This window comes from Carassius auratus, chromosome 18 (genome assembly GCF_003368295.1).
Source record: "Carassius auratus strain Wakin chromosome 18, ASM336829v1, whole genome shotgun sequence".
Classification (NCBI taxonomy): Eukaryota; Metazoa; Chordata; class Actinopteri; order Cypriniformes; family Cyprinidae; genus Carassius; species Carassius auratus.
This window is the reverse complement of record NC_039260.1, coordinates 15150454-15165289: the sequence shown is the minus strand read 5'-3', so window position 1 is coordinate 15165289 and position 14836 is coordinate 15150454.

Below are 14836 nucleotides of genomic sequence, written 5' to 3'. Positions count from 1 at the left end.
CTCCATCCTACAGCAACACAGCACCAGTGCCAGTAGCATCAACTTCAAGCTTAAAGGGGAGAGAGAAAATTGGCGCAGCCAGGACAGGGGCACAACAGAGGAGAGATTTCACTGCTTTAAAAGCATGTTGACACTCATCCGTCCACACAAATGGGACATCGGGACTACATAAACTAGTCAGGGGGACAATGACTACGGAGAAGTTTCTGCAAAAACATCTGTAATATCCAGCCATACCAAGAAAACGACAGAGCTCACGTCTAGTCTATGCTAGCACCGCAGTAACCTTGGCGTCAAAAGGACAGACCTGGCCCACCTGTTTACCCAAGTACATCACAGTGGCCTTTCCAAACTCGCACTTCGCTAAGTTTAGTGTCAGTGATGCTGCCGCCAACCTCTGAAACGCCTCAGCCAAAATCAACATGTGACTAGTCCAGTCATCGGTGTACACTACCACATCATCTAGGTAGACATTGCAGTTAGGTATAGTCCCTAATACTATCCACATCATGCGTTGGAACGTTGCCGGTGCATTTCTCAACACAAAGGCCATAACCGTATACTGCATGAAGTGATCAGGGGTAACAAACGCAGAGATATCTGATGCCCGAGAGGTTAGTGACACCTGCCAGTACCCCTTCAGTAGATCTAACTTAGTGATGTACTCCGCGGGACCAATCAATGTAGTCCTCCATCCTGTGCAAAGGGAACGAGTCTGGGACTGTCACTGCATTAACCTTATGAAAATCTGTGCAGAACCACAGCGTACCATCAGATTTAAAAGTAAACATGGGGAACTCCACGGGCTACAACTAGATCTGGCTAACCCATTTCATATTAAGTAGTCGACTTCCTCTTTCATCATCTCTCTCTTAACCAGCGGACAACGATAGGCATGCTGCTTTATTGGTTCTACTATCCCAATGTTGATATTGTGCTGCAGTACAGTGGGCTGGGATGGCACATAACTAAACAGAGAGAGATGAGAAGTTATTAACAACATTACATCACGTTTCTCCGGCGAGAGGTATGACAAATATGCCTCTAGGTCAGACAAGAGCTCCGAATTGGGCAACCTAACGCCCTGATGACCTTCACCGAGCCCTGCAAACCCATCATCAAGCTCCCCCCCAACATAAACCAAAAAAGCAATGGTGTTGCCTGGAGCAAAGGTCTCTGGAGTTTCTTCCTGCTTCTCCTGATCCACATCTCTGGAGTAATGGGGCTTCAACATATTAATGTGACACAGACATTTCTTTCTTTTACGGTCAGGTGTGTAAATGATGTAATCAGTTTCAGACACTTTACTATCAACCACATAGGGTCCTGAAAACAGAGCAGTAAGGGCAGCGCCAAGCACAGGCAATAACACCAACACTTGTTCACCTGGTTTAAATTGCCTTTTAACCGTTTTTCTGTCGAATCGCTGCTTCATGCCTTCTTGGGACAGAGCCAAAGCCCTCTTTACCATGGAGGTGGCACGGTGCAACCGCCCTCGATTCTGGGATACAAAATCCAATACATTAACCTTCGACAAGGAGCCAGACACCAACTGCTCCTTCAACACAAGTTCAGTCGGACTAAACCACAGAGACTATTGTTTAGCATTTCAAACAGCAAAAAGCACATACGGCACACCTTCATCCCAGTCTCTTTCTGTATCATAGTAGAATTTATTTAACATGGATTTAAGCGTCTGATGCCAACACTCAATCACACCTTGTGATTCAGGGAGATAAGCACTAGACACAGAATGTTAAATTCCCAGTGCTTTCAATGTCTGACGGAAAATCTTAGACAGGAAATTTGTACCTTGGTCAGTTTGAACAAGCTTTGGCAAACCAAAAGTGGTAAGAATTGAATTAGAGATTTCGTGATGTCGTTAACGCTGATGTTCCTTAATGGCACAGCCTCAGGAAAACGGGTGGACACGCACATCACAGTTAACAAAAAATTATTCCCTAACTTAGTCCTAGGCAAGGGACCATTACCATCCACAATAACATGATCGAATGGTTCACCAACAGCCAGAATTTGATGCAGCGGAGCAGGAGGCACGACCTGGTTTGATTTACCAACAATTTGGCATGTCCCACAAGTTCTGCAATAATGTGTTACATCTGCCTTAATGCTGGTCCAGAAGAAATGCTCAAGCACACGATTGTAAGTTTTTGTGATTCCTAGATGACCCGACCACAAATGTTCATGCGCTAACCCTAACACGTACTGGTGGCATCCAGCTGGAACTACAAACTGATAAACAGTGTCACAACCCCGAGTCAGATCATCTGCCATCCCACCCCGAGGAACCCACTTAAGCATCAACCCTCCATCCTCAATAAGAAAATGCTGCTGACTTGAACATCCACGAACATCATACTCTGCTGCGGCAAAACATTTAGCTAAGGTGAGATCACTCTTTTGAGCCTTGATAAGGACTTTGCGAGTTAACGGCAATATTTCCTTAGAGACAGTGACAGAGGGAGTAACACTTAGAGGATACTTCGAGACTGTTCTGTGCTTCTCCACTAGAGTACAGCTGGTCCTCCCTAAACACAGAGGAGAAAAGCGAATCTGCGAGATCTACCCCTTGGGCCTGCTTACGAACCAGTGCCTTAGTCAATACATTGACCAAAAACACTTTTCAGTTTCAGAGATAGGAGTATCCACCACCTCTAGATCCGGATAAACTTTTCCGCCAGCAATGTCATTTCCCATGCTAAACTCTACACCATGAACTGGAAAACAAACCCGAACAGCAACAGGAAAGAAACCAGATGCTAGCTTGGACTGCACATGAATGGAACGTAAAGGAGCAGGCACAAAACTCATCCCTATCCCTCAAACTACAGTGCTCACATCACAAGCAGACTGAGGAGTTAATGGTAGTACAGTAGCCAGGATGAATGAGCGTGAGCCACCTGTGTCTCTCAGCACTGTGACCGGACGCTGATCCTCAGGTTTCCCTATGAGGGATACCAGTCCCTTGGATATAAATGGCTTGAAGCAGTCATCAGGTTCTTTCAAAACCAGCTGACAACCACAGGTAGATACAGTTTTAATCAAACCAACTCCTTTTGGTGGTTTAGCCATTAGAGACTGAGGCTTTCTTTTATACAGAACACAGTCTGCAATAAGATGATCTGATTTATTACAATAAAAACAATGTTTGTCACTCTGAGCTAGTACGAATGCTCTAAACTGGTGCTCACGTTCGTGCTCCTTTCTAAAGCAGAGCCAGATGAACCTTCAGCCATGTGTCACCTCCAGAGGTAGGAGAGGACTCCGCGGACAATGGATAATACTTCAGCAGGGTGAACTGCTTACCCTCATCTCAGGGCAGATCCACCACATCAGGTGCCGTGGCTACTTCCTTTACCACTGGACCAGATTGGTTCACTGCTGCCCTGGCAGACTAAATCTGATGAACCAACAACAACACTCTTCACCAACCCATCAGTCACAGCTGCTCACAACTCCGTTTTAACCAGGGAGCTAGACACAGATAAACCATAATCTTTAGCAATAGCAAACAGGTCAGTTTTTTTACATACACATAGCTGCTCTAGCGTAGGATTTGCTCTTCTAAAGTAAACACAGCCATCCTCACTACAAATATCTACATGACTAACACAAATGGATATACGAACACGAACCAATAATGCAACAAACAACAAACGTACATACACCCAAGAAAAAAAAACAAAAAACAGATTGCATAGGTTACACAGAAGAACAGTCACACACAAGCTTTCACAAAATAACCCACCCCCAGGACTTGCGTACCCAAAACTTAGCCTAATCTGTTTTCTGGGGCTTGCCGGGCTCAAGGCAACTTTAAAGGCAAACTTCGGCAGCCGGAGCACTGAAAATCCCCCGACAGGGATCTCGTCCCCACCCAGGATTCCCCCGAAAATAAAAAAGGAAAAATAACAACCAAGTACCTGATGAAAAGACTGCAGAACAGCCTAGCTAGACACTTCTAACTAGCTGGGGGATTCGTCTGGAAAAACTGGACAGTGAAACCCCACACAAAACAATTTCAACACCAATGATAACTACTTACAACTTTATTCCATGCAACCCGAAGTGTTTGGAAAACCATATCTCGGACGAGCTCCCAAATTGTTACGAACCTCCAGCGAAAAGTCCAGAGGAGGAGAAGGTTTGCAACAACAACAATTACAATAAAAACACTTCGGATTGAAGAAACAAAGGAAACTGGTTTTCCGTAAATATGGTGTTTTATTTTACCAATTGAATTAACCCAAAAAGATATAACAGATACAAACAACTACAACGAGGAAAGAAAGAGCAAACACATTAATCTTTCCCACCCTCTCTCCACAGAGAAAGTAAACCCCCAACACGAGGATCTAACTTGTTACATGCCTCTGCAGGAACTCCACGAACACCCCTTCAGTATCACCCAGCTCTAGTAAGCTGTATGCATCTAGACGTCTGCTCTCCACCCCATTCACAAACTTCTGCCTGTTCTCTTCCCTTTTTACCAGCTCTCGCTCTCCTGCTGATTGCCAACAGGTATTCCTCTAATTAATTGGTAACTGAAAACAGGTGTGCACACAGGACCTGTGAAAGACAGATAAGCAGCAGTACATCTAGGCAGACACACCCACACACACACGACTAGGGATGGGCGATACCAAATTTTTTCCATCCGATACGATACCGATACTTTTTGTTACAATTTTAACAATACCGATACCAGTACCATTACTGCTTATAATTGTAAAAGTGTATGCGATTTTTCAAAATAATCTTAATTCCATGGCTAAAAGAACGATGATTTGTGGTGTTATTGTTAAAACCTTGGGTCATTTTCGTAAGGGAACCTGAAAAAAAAAAAAAAAAAACTTTCACAGAAATGTGCCTGAAAGTGATAAACGGGCCTCATTTTTATGTAAATGTTTTATAATTTATTTTAATATATATTAAAAATGTATAAGGTGTGCATTGTAGCTGACACCTAAACGAACACATTACAATTGTTTTATGACTGCAAGTCTTTCTCCTCAAAATCTATTAAGCTTCAAATTTGTGTTTGAGCGAAAAAAGTAGCACAATTTACATATGATTTACAGTTTATTTTAATAAATATCAAACATTCAATTCAATTGTGCATTATAGCTAACTCCTACATGAAAAATTACAGTTGTTTTAATGCTACTGAGGTTAGAAAAGTGTATACTAATATCGCATGTAACTTTAGAGACAGTCTCTAAATTTGAGACTCTCGAACGTCCAACGTCAAGCCAACTTCATTTTTTCATAGTTTTCTTTTCTCTGCGCCGGATTGGTGATGTCCTTTACCCAGCCATAGATGTCCATCCATCAATTATGAACATTCCACCGAAAACATGAGGTGCGATCGGTCGTGAGCGTGGATAGGAGAATGGTGCATTATTTTTTTTTATTTTTTTTTTGAGCAACTGGGATGGTGTCCCCTCTGGGATATGGTGCCCTACGCAGACTACATAATCTGTGTATAGGTAGTGGCGATACTGCTGTCATCTTTCACGCAAGTCGCGACCGTGCATGCCATGTTGTCATGGTTAATGGCACATTGCACTGCGCGAAGCCGCAGACCAAGCGGTGTTAACGTGGTAGCACTTTATTTTACAGTCCTGTTCCTCATGTACATACTATGTAAATATTATAGTAATTACAATAACTATGTAATAACTAGGTACTAACCCTGAACCTACCCCTAAACCTAACCCTTCCCCATGTAGTTGCCTTGTGTTACCAGAACTTTCTTAGATAAATACACTGTAAGTACACTATAAGTACATGTTAGTACACGTACTGTAAAATAAAGTACAACCGTTAACGTTATACCACCGCGTCTGTGAGACCTTTTCTTTTTATATCATACACACACAGTCCCGATTGGCCTGCACACACTGCTTTAAACACTTAGTTATAAAGAAATGATAAATATAATTAAATATCGATACTTTGCAGAAAATAACGATACCAAAATAGAGTCTTTTGAGTATCGATATATCGATACTGCAGCATCGATGTGCACATCCCTACATACAAACTAAGGGCCGTAACAGGACAGTATGTGTGACAGCAGTCATATAATCAAAGTCACAATTGATCTTCAAAAACACATCACTGTGCTTGGCCAGTAGGTCATGGAGTTTGAAATGTTGAGTTTCTGTGAGATCCTGAAGATTTATTTGCTATGGAAACGGCAACTGCTCCATGGTGCTTACCTCCACTTAAACGTGATGTTGCTGAACAGGCATTTGAGTCGATTAACGCATTATGAAACATTTTCTCCTGATAACCCCGAAAAGAACTTAAATTACACTTTGATTATGCGAAAAACGTGATTATGCGATGACCTGATTTTATGCATAATCAGCCAAAGGCCGCATATTTATGAAGGGGGTTGCATTTTTTCAAATAAGCCGTACTTTTGCCGCATAAATTGCCGATTTCAGGAAGCAAAATATGCGGGGGTAGCATGATTTCATAATCCCTGTTTTTTTGTTGCAAAAAAGTCACATATAACAGAAAGTTGAAAAATGTTCCGTTTACTTCACACAAGTAAATCACCATTATTTCCAAAATGGGAACCTTATGAAAGTGTTGTAATTACACAACGCGAACATCATCTGCGAACCCCTCGGTGAAACCAGGGTGAAGCACGCAAATTATTCTCATTTGCCAACAAAAATAAGCGCAAAAGACCGCGCCAAGCAGTTACCCGGTGTTTTACATGACAGTGGGGGCAGATTGTTTTGAGAGAGGGATGAGGATTAAGGTGGCGAATGATAGGCCAGTGTTAGAGGCTACGGAATTAGTTTTCATTTTCACAGTGGACTGTTGTAGTTTCATTCAGAAGCTGATACACCTCTACAGTTGTAAGATTGCACTTTTTTGTTACAGAATACAGTAGTACCAAAACCTTACAGTTGTAAGTATATTAGTAGTATGTAAAATAATTTACGTTGCAGTAAGAGATTGCACTTTGCAATTCCTGTAAAACAGCATTTTTAAAATATTTTATTTATTCATTTTTACAGAAGTTGTTGAATATTCCTTTTGTAAAGCTAGAGAACTTGTTTGATTCAATGTTTTGTAAGTTTTAGCCATGTGTTAATAAAGGTCTGAAATAGAACAGAATGAGAACTTAAATATTATGTGATTTAGTTTGCTTGCTTATCATAGGAAGTCAGTTTTTGCAAATTCCTGCAATTTCATCGCATAAAATTGCAAAACTGTTTAATCGTACAGATAAGAGCAATACATCAATCAAATCTGTAAAGGGTTTACTTTTTTTTGAATACAGACATAATAACAAGAAAACTTTGTGCAATTATAGAATAAAGATAACAAACAAGGTGTGCTGTCTGCAGCCTTTGTTTGCGCTGATCTTCATTTACAAACACGTCAATAAAATGAACTGTAACTCTGTGAATTCTCAACGAAGAGACATGAGAGAGATATCTATGGAAAGCTTGTCATGTCTACTTTTAAATTAAACAAGTGCCGCCGAAAACAAATATTCTGTGATAAAGTAATCCACAAAAAACAACGCAATGTCCGTTTTTCACGTCTGTCTTCATTATCTTCAAATGAGTCCACGCTCCGCTCTGAACACGCTATTCATATTCAAACTGAAGCGCGCGGCTTGAATAGGCCCACACAGAAGAAAAAGCAGCCAGACTGTTCTTCAAGTTCTTTTATTTTACTGTTTGCTTCGCAAGGCCAGGAATAATACATAATTCACCCCAAAAAGATGTGATGTGGTTGAGGATTTGAGATTTGGAGCACTTTATTCAGCAGAGATCATAAACATGAGTAAGTCTCTTTTTATGTATTTATATACTTGTACTAGTTTTCACATAACGTGTAAACATTTTACTAGTTAGACTTTTTCCAAACTATAATTCCTGACTAAATGTATAATCTAGTGAAATATTATGAAGTTTCAGTTACAATATTCAATGATATACAATTCAAAAGCTTGATGTAAATAATATAAATTTAACAAATAAATGTAACTGTAACAAATGTAACACAATGCTGTTCTTTCAATTTATTCCCCCTAAAAAACCTGTAAAAATATTCTCAGCTCTTTTCAACATAATTAATAACGATAATAATAATAATAATAATAATAATAATAATAATAATAATAATAATAATAATAATAATAAATGTTTTTTTTTTTGTATAAAATAAGATTGTTAAAAGGATTTCTGAAGGATTGTGTGACTGGAGTAATGATGCAAAAAAAAAAAAAGTTTGAAAGTCAGCTTTGATTGTTCCTAATAAACTGTTTAACTGCTCCCCCAAGTGGATATTAAATTATGTTGTGAGATAATTAAATATATTCTAAATAAACTACAAACATAAAATTATATAGATGTATTTTGTTCTCACATTCTTTCTTGTAACTCTTCCCTCTCAGTGACACAAGCTGACTTAAAGGCTCATTATGCAGCTCATTATGCAGGCCTTTGTGTTCTCAGGTGTAAATCACAATATTCATGATAGTTGATGCCTACTCACATATTACTTTTTTTTTCTCAAAAATACAATCATGTAAATACATGCATTACACATATTATTATAGCACAGTTTTTGCTGATTACAGTGATATTAGACTTTACCTATTTAGATAATTATAAGAAACTGAAATAGCACAAATGTCAGGGCATGACAAATCTTCTCCAGGCCCCCAAAATACCCTTAGATTCCAGAGGGTTAAATACTGCTTAACCCAGTTCTGTTTTCTAGAATTTCCATCACCTTAAAGGCAGACTTCATTGAATTTTTATCCATTCTTCTATATTCAATTCACCAGGCTTGGAACATCATCCACTAAACTATGGATGTTTACGATCCCTACGGATGCACACAGTAGATGGTGCTCTCTGAGCAGCAGCCTGCTGTTCAATAACAGTTTTAGCAAGGAAAAAATGGCCTCTCTCTGTTTGACTCTAGATTGCTCCTACATGCTTGTCTGGTCACCAAACTGCCTTGGCATCTCTTCAAACTGTCTCTTTAATTCCTCCAGTTCAGCTATAGCATCGACTCAAGGACCATGAACTTACACCGAATCAGGAACCAGTAATTGAAACTGTTCTGGATGCGACTGTGTGAGAAACAGAATACTAGTCCTCCCACCCAAAGCTTTTAGTCTTTGTATAAGTGTCTCTTGTATCTTGTGCCTGTCGTGGTGCAATGTGGAAATGCTCAAGATGTGGTAAGATGCCACACTCCTTACTATAAGTGAGTCAAAAATTTTGTAAACATGTTCAACTTAAATATACTGACATTTATGTAAACTAATGGAATTATGATTCTTCACTTTTTTCCAATGGAGAAGTGAATCAAATTTGAATGAAATCAGTGAAATAAATAAAAATATAGAAAACAATAAAAATTAACAACTCAGTAACCAATTCAGTTGAGTCTTGTAAAACAAATGTGTCCTCCTTGTTTACCCACAGAAGAAAGAGTTTAACATTAACAATCTGTTTACTCGGATTCTTCAACAACAACAAAATCATGTCAGAGCCCAATGCAGGTCATAAAAAATAAGTAATTTTTGATTGTTCAAGAATTCAAAAGTTGTATTTCCAAGAACAAGAATTCTTCAAGTACACTAATTAACAGTATCCAGCGTAATTGAAGTTACTTTGAACAAAAACAAAACTGGACACGCAAAACTAATTTTTGACTCATAACTGTTATCCACTAACAGGCCCACTTCTTCTGCTTCACGTTCAAACACAGCAGAAAACTATGCCAACATGTTCAACAACGCCATCAAACAACTGGAGACTCAGATACAATGCTGTGTGACTGTAATGCAGGTCTAAACACAACTCATTAGCATCATAAAATTACCCACAAATGCTCTTCAGCTCACCGCCATGCTCAGATCCACAACCTAAAGAGCTTAGGTGCTGCTCGCATCCCCAACATGGCAGTGCCCATGGCGAAAGTCAAAATAAAAGTCTCATCCAAACATCCATCAAAACATTAATGGAAAGATACTGGTTTGATTCATCCCATAAAAACTGACTTTATAATCATTATTAAGAGAGGTATGTTTGTTCCCTTAAATCTACTTCATTTACAATGTAATGGACTGTATCATATCTTGATATTGTTTATTTAAGATCTGCACAGTATCTTACAACAGCTTGTGAGTGGTTAGATGTTTTGTTATTAGAATGTTTCCTGTGGGGCTTATGTTAATTGACTGATGCGTGCTTAATACTCCAACTGAAAAAAAAAAGAAAAAAAGAAATAAATATATATATATATATATATATATATATATATATATATATATATATATATATATATATATATATATATATATATATATATATATATATTGATGGTACCATTAATCATTCGACTATAAGCAACTTTGCAACTACATGCCATTTAACTCTCATTAGAGTATCAGTATGCTCAAGAATATGCTCAATAAGTTGATGTAATTGCAAAGACACTTATAGTCACTGTATCTGTTGGTTCAAAATAAAGTGTTAGCATATATTTACAGTAGCAGATATACTATTACTCTGATGACCACTAGTTAATATGTAGTTGCAGAGTTACTTATCAACAGCTGTCTAAAGGGTACCATCAAAATAATCAAACTGATATTACAATAAAAATAGTTTGGTAACTAACACTTTAAGGGGGTGGTTTATTCCTTTTCTAATAAGATTGAGAGTGCATGTAAACACTCGATCGGATTGAAACGCGAAACTGAAAGTACTGTGCATGTGCAATGACGCAGAAAAATAGTGTAAAGACCTATGAGACGGAAAAAAAAGAGCTGCTCTTCCATTTTAATAAAGTGTTGTATAAATGCATGTCCTGTCATTATAAAACTTTCCTGTCATTCGGCAACTGTGAAGTGGAGCAGAACAACCTACAACCAGTCCTTGTTTTGGATTCTCATTCACAGGCAACCCGTTTTGGGTGTGGGGAGGGGCATTTTTACTGCTTGATAAATATGAGCTGCACGGCACAGCAGTTTTATATATATTTATCAATAAATGCCAATAAATGGATAAATATTAATTCTGCTGTTACAAACAATCAAAGAAACCATGTAGGAGAGTGGTTATTATTTGTGAACAGTGAGAAACGTCTCAGGTTACGAATGTAACTATGGTTGCTTTAGTAAAGAACGAGACACTGCGTCCTCTAGGGGTCACTATGGGGAACACATCGCCGTGACCCGTGTCTGAAGCATACATTGAAAAAACACCAACGAGTGAGGGGAGTAAAGGCCAGAATCATGGCGAACACTAAGTACCAACTCCACCATTTCTATGGGAGTTGCCCCTGGGATGTTAGACGGCTGTCCGTGACATTACCTGTTACAGCCAAATGCCTAGGCTACATACCCACCTTACTCATCAGGGTAGAGCTGAAGGCTCTTTAAAGCAGGGATAGGCAACTTCGGTCCTGGAGGGCCACTGTCCTGCCGAGTTTAGCTCCAACCCTAATTAAACACACCTGAATAAGGCAATCAGTGTTTTCGAGATTACTAGATAGATTTTTATGAGGGCTGAAGCTAAACTCTGCTGGATAATGGCCCTCCAGGACCGGAGTTGCCTATCTCTGCTTTAAAGGGATACGGCAAAGAACCTAGCACTTTATACTAGGTCTTGCCTGTCACACAAGGGCTACCACTTGCTCTTGCATAAGCTTGCTGAAGGAGCTGTCTCAACAGATCCCTAGTAGCAACACCCTGTTTAATTAGGTATCCGATGATACATAGGTGGAGTGATGCCCGAGATGAAGAAGCAACCGTGCGAAGCCCTAACCATATAGGATTTTAGAAAGAATCCTGACCGTACAGGATTTCCAAAAGTGTGCAGTGTCTTGCGTGCACACTTAACACTTATGTGGATTTTAGAAAGTGCGCAAAGTGTTCAAAGTGTAAACTCACCACCATGTGGATTTCAGAAAGTACACATAGTTTAGCGTTTGTACATAAAGGTTCCTAAGCATCGCAGAGGTGCCGAACCGCACGGGAGAGGCAAGCTCAAATTTACAAGCCTCTGGTGAGGGGAGCATCACCTGAGGCAGCATATACAAGAAGACTTCCGTAACTACCACCTCAGGAAGCCCCTCAGGGTGAACTGGCCGGACATTCATGAAATTCCTTGCAGTGCCGTGCCGGGCCGGATGATCAAGAAGGCTCCCGGAGAAACCTGTGATCTGGCTGCCTGATACTAGAAACATGAATCCGGAATCAGGGCTATCATAACGGCTGGACATTATGCCGACGAGTGATTAGTAAACACTGTAATTGAGCACTGCAAAGAAACTCGAAGAAGATTAGTACACACATGAGCACCAGCAATTTGATACATATACGAGTATATAAAGAATGGATCATTCTGACACACCCTGGCTCCTGCGCTGGAGCCCTGCTCAAGGGGCGACTCCCTTTAGTCCGGACCATCACTAAGTTGGTTACTTTGAACATGGAATGAACTGAAACATCATAGGTCCAGCATAGGAGACTGTTATGTAAGAAGTTCCCACCGAACCTTGGACAGCTGGAGAGCTGGTGGTTACAGGGGAATTAGGAAGGGGAGGATAAGGGCAGATTTAAAAACCCCTAAAGAGAAAGAGTAGATACAAAGTATCTCTCTGATGACTCATCTGGATCACATCCCTTATGCTGTGTTCACACCAAACACAAAAACGCAGTGTCAAATTCGCGTCTACCGCTTCTAGTTAGCCGCTTGAACATTTTGAATGCATTCGTGCATCTAGAGCGAAATAGATGCGAGTAGAAAGCAAAAGTTTGAAGCGAAATTGACGCACGTCTGAGGTGAAATCCGCTTCTTGTGGGAGGGGCAAGTGCTAGGCGGTTGTCTGTTTGCAAGATTGCTGATGTTGATCGAGCATTCAGGGCTTTTCCACTTTTTCCTGCGCATGTCCTCTGAATAAACACATTATCTTGTTAGCGAAAAGTAGCTGTAGGCTATATTAGGAGGGAAATAGTTGTAAAAAACAGCAGGAAGGCCCAAGGGTCAATAAACGTGTACGTGACTCAAAAGGTAAATGTGTATTTACAACACACTCTTCCAAGCGAGTTCCTTTTAATTCCTGAAATATGAACTTGTGTGTGATACTTGTGTCATAAAGCTCCAGTTGACTGCTCACTGACAACATCAGTCGTTCTTCCATGTTGAATGAGTGACTCCTGAGGAGGCTCCTGATTGGTTAACGCAGCGCGAATTGATGCCAAAGTTAAACATTTTTAACTCGGACAGCAGACGTAAAATCACGTCAAACACATAAATAAACAAAAGCACCATTCACGCGTAACGCGCCAGACACTCAATTCACGTCATCCACGCGAACTAGACACATGAATGAGGCGAATTTGCGTCTACCACAGCGCACAAAATGCCTCATTCGCGCCACAAGGCCTCCAGATGCGTGGAAACGTGTCTTTACATTGACTTAACATTGAAATCATTCATGCCAGACGCTCTATTCGTGTTTGCTGTGAACACAGCATTAGGTCTTGCCTACCTCCTTGTGACCCACAATTCCATTTACCCCTTCCCGCAGGTGGGGTGGAGCGTGAGTCACGACACTAGCCTTCTGTGCCCGTCACTGATCCTCAGATTGAGACGGACAAGGACCCCTATGTTGTTCAGGCTCAGACCTGGACCTTTGTGGAACGAAGGATCTGAAAGCAGCTGAGCGCGCCTTCACCTCCTTGAACTTCTCAATTACCGTCTCAACGGAGGTACCAAAAAGTTCAGAAGCACCTGAACATCGAAAAGAAAGCCTTTTCTTTCTTCACGATTTCTGCCAGGTTCACCCACAGATGTCTACGCAGGACAGGAGGATTGAGAAGGCTCAGCCTCAGCTTCTTCGCCATCTGTAGGAGCCATAAGGCTATTAATAATGTTACTTAAATGTCATGGCTGTATTTAGCTAGGGTCTGTACTTCCTCCTGTGTCAAACATTTCCTGCTCTTCCTGGGTAGAACCAACCAGAGCACTAACATCAGTATCGGAAAGTGTTAAAGATATAACATCATCCTCATGAGGCTTTCTCTCGTCCGCCACCCACGAGTGCAAAAGAGAAAGTCCCTCTATAAACTCGTCAGCCAGATCCACCTGTGATCTCCATGAGCTCACTCTCCTCCGTGCCTCAGCAGTGGTGGGTCCTGAACCACGGGAAAAAGATGGCTCCCCTTTTTTCCTCGGAAAGAGAGACGAACGAGAGCGGAGCTTTTTCATTGAAAAAAAAAAAAACACTCACAATGCATGCAGATTGTCTTCTCAAACACATCGCGTGTGTGCTCTTCACCCAAACAAATGACGCAAAGATTGTGTGTGTCTTCGGGTGTAAAATAATGCAGACTCAGATGAACACACCGTCTGAACGCTTGCTAGTAGTAGCCATGATAGACAAAGAAAGATCACTCTTAACAGTTCTTTTAGATGCACGCTTCAAACAGAACAGAATGACGTGTTCTCCCGACGCATATTTATCCATATTCATGCCTATGTCAGGGGCTGTTGCCAGCCAACTTGTTGGTGTTTTTTTCAATGTATGCTTCAGACATGGGTCACGACGAGGTGTTCCCCACAGCGGCCCCTAGAGGATGCAGTTCGAAGTTCCCTTGAAAAGGAATTCTTTATTCGTAGCAGTGAATGAAGAGGTATCATATCGATAAAAAGTGCAGTATGGAGTACCTCAAGGCTCAGTACTAGGGCCGCTACTCTTCACTATTTACATGTTACCCTTGGGAGATATCATCAAGAAACATGGTGTTAGC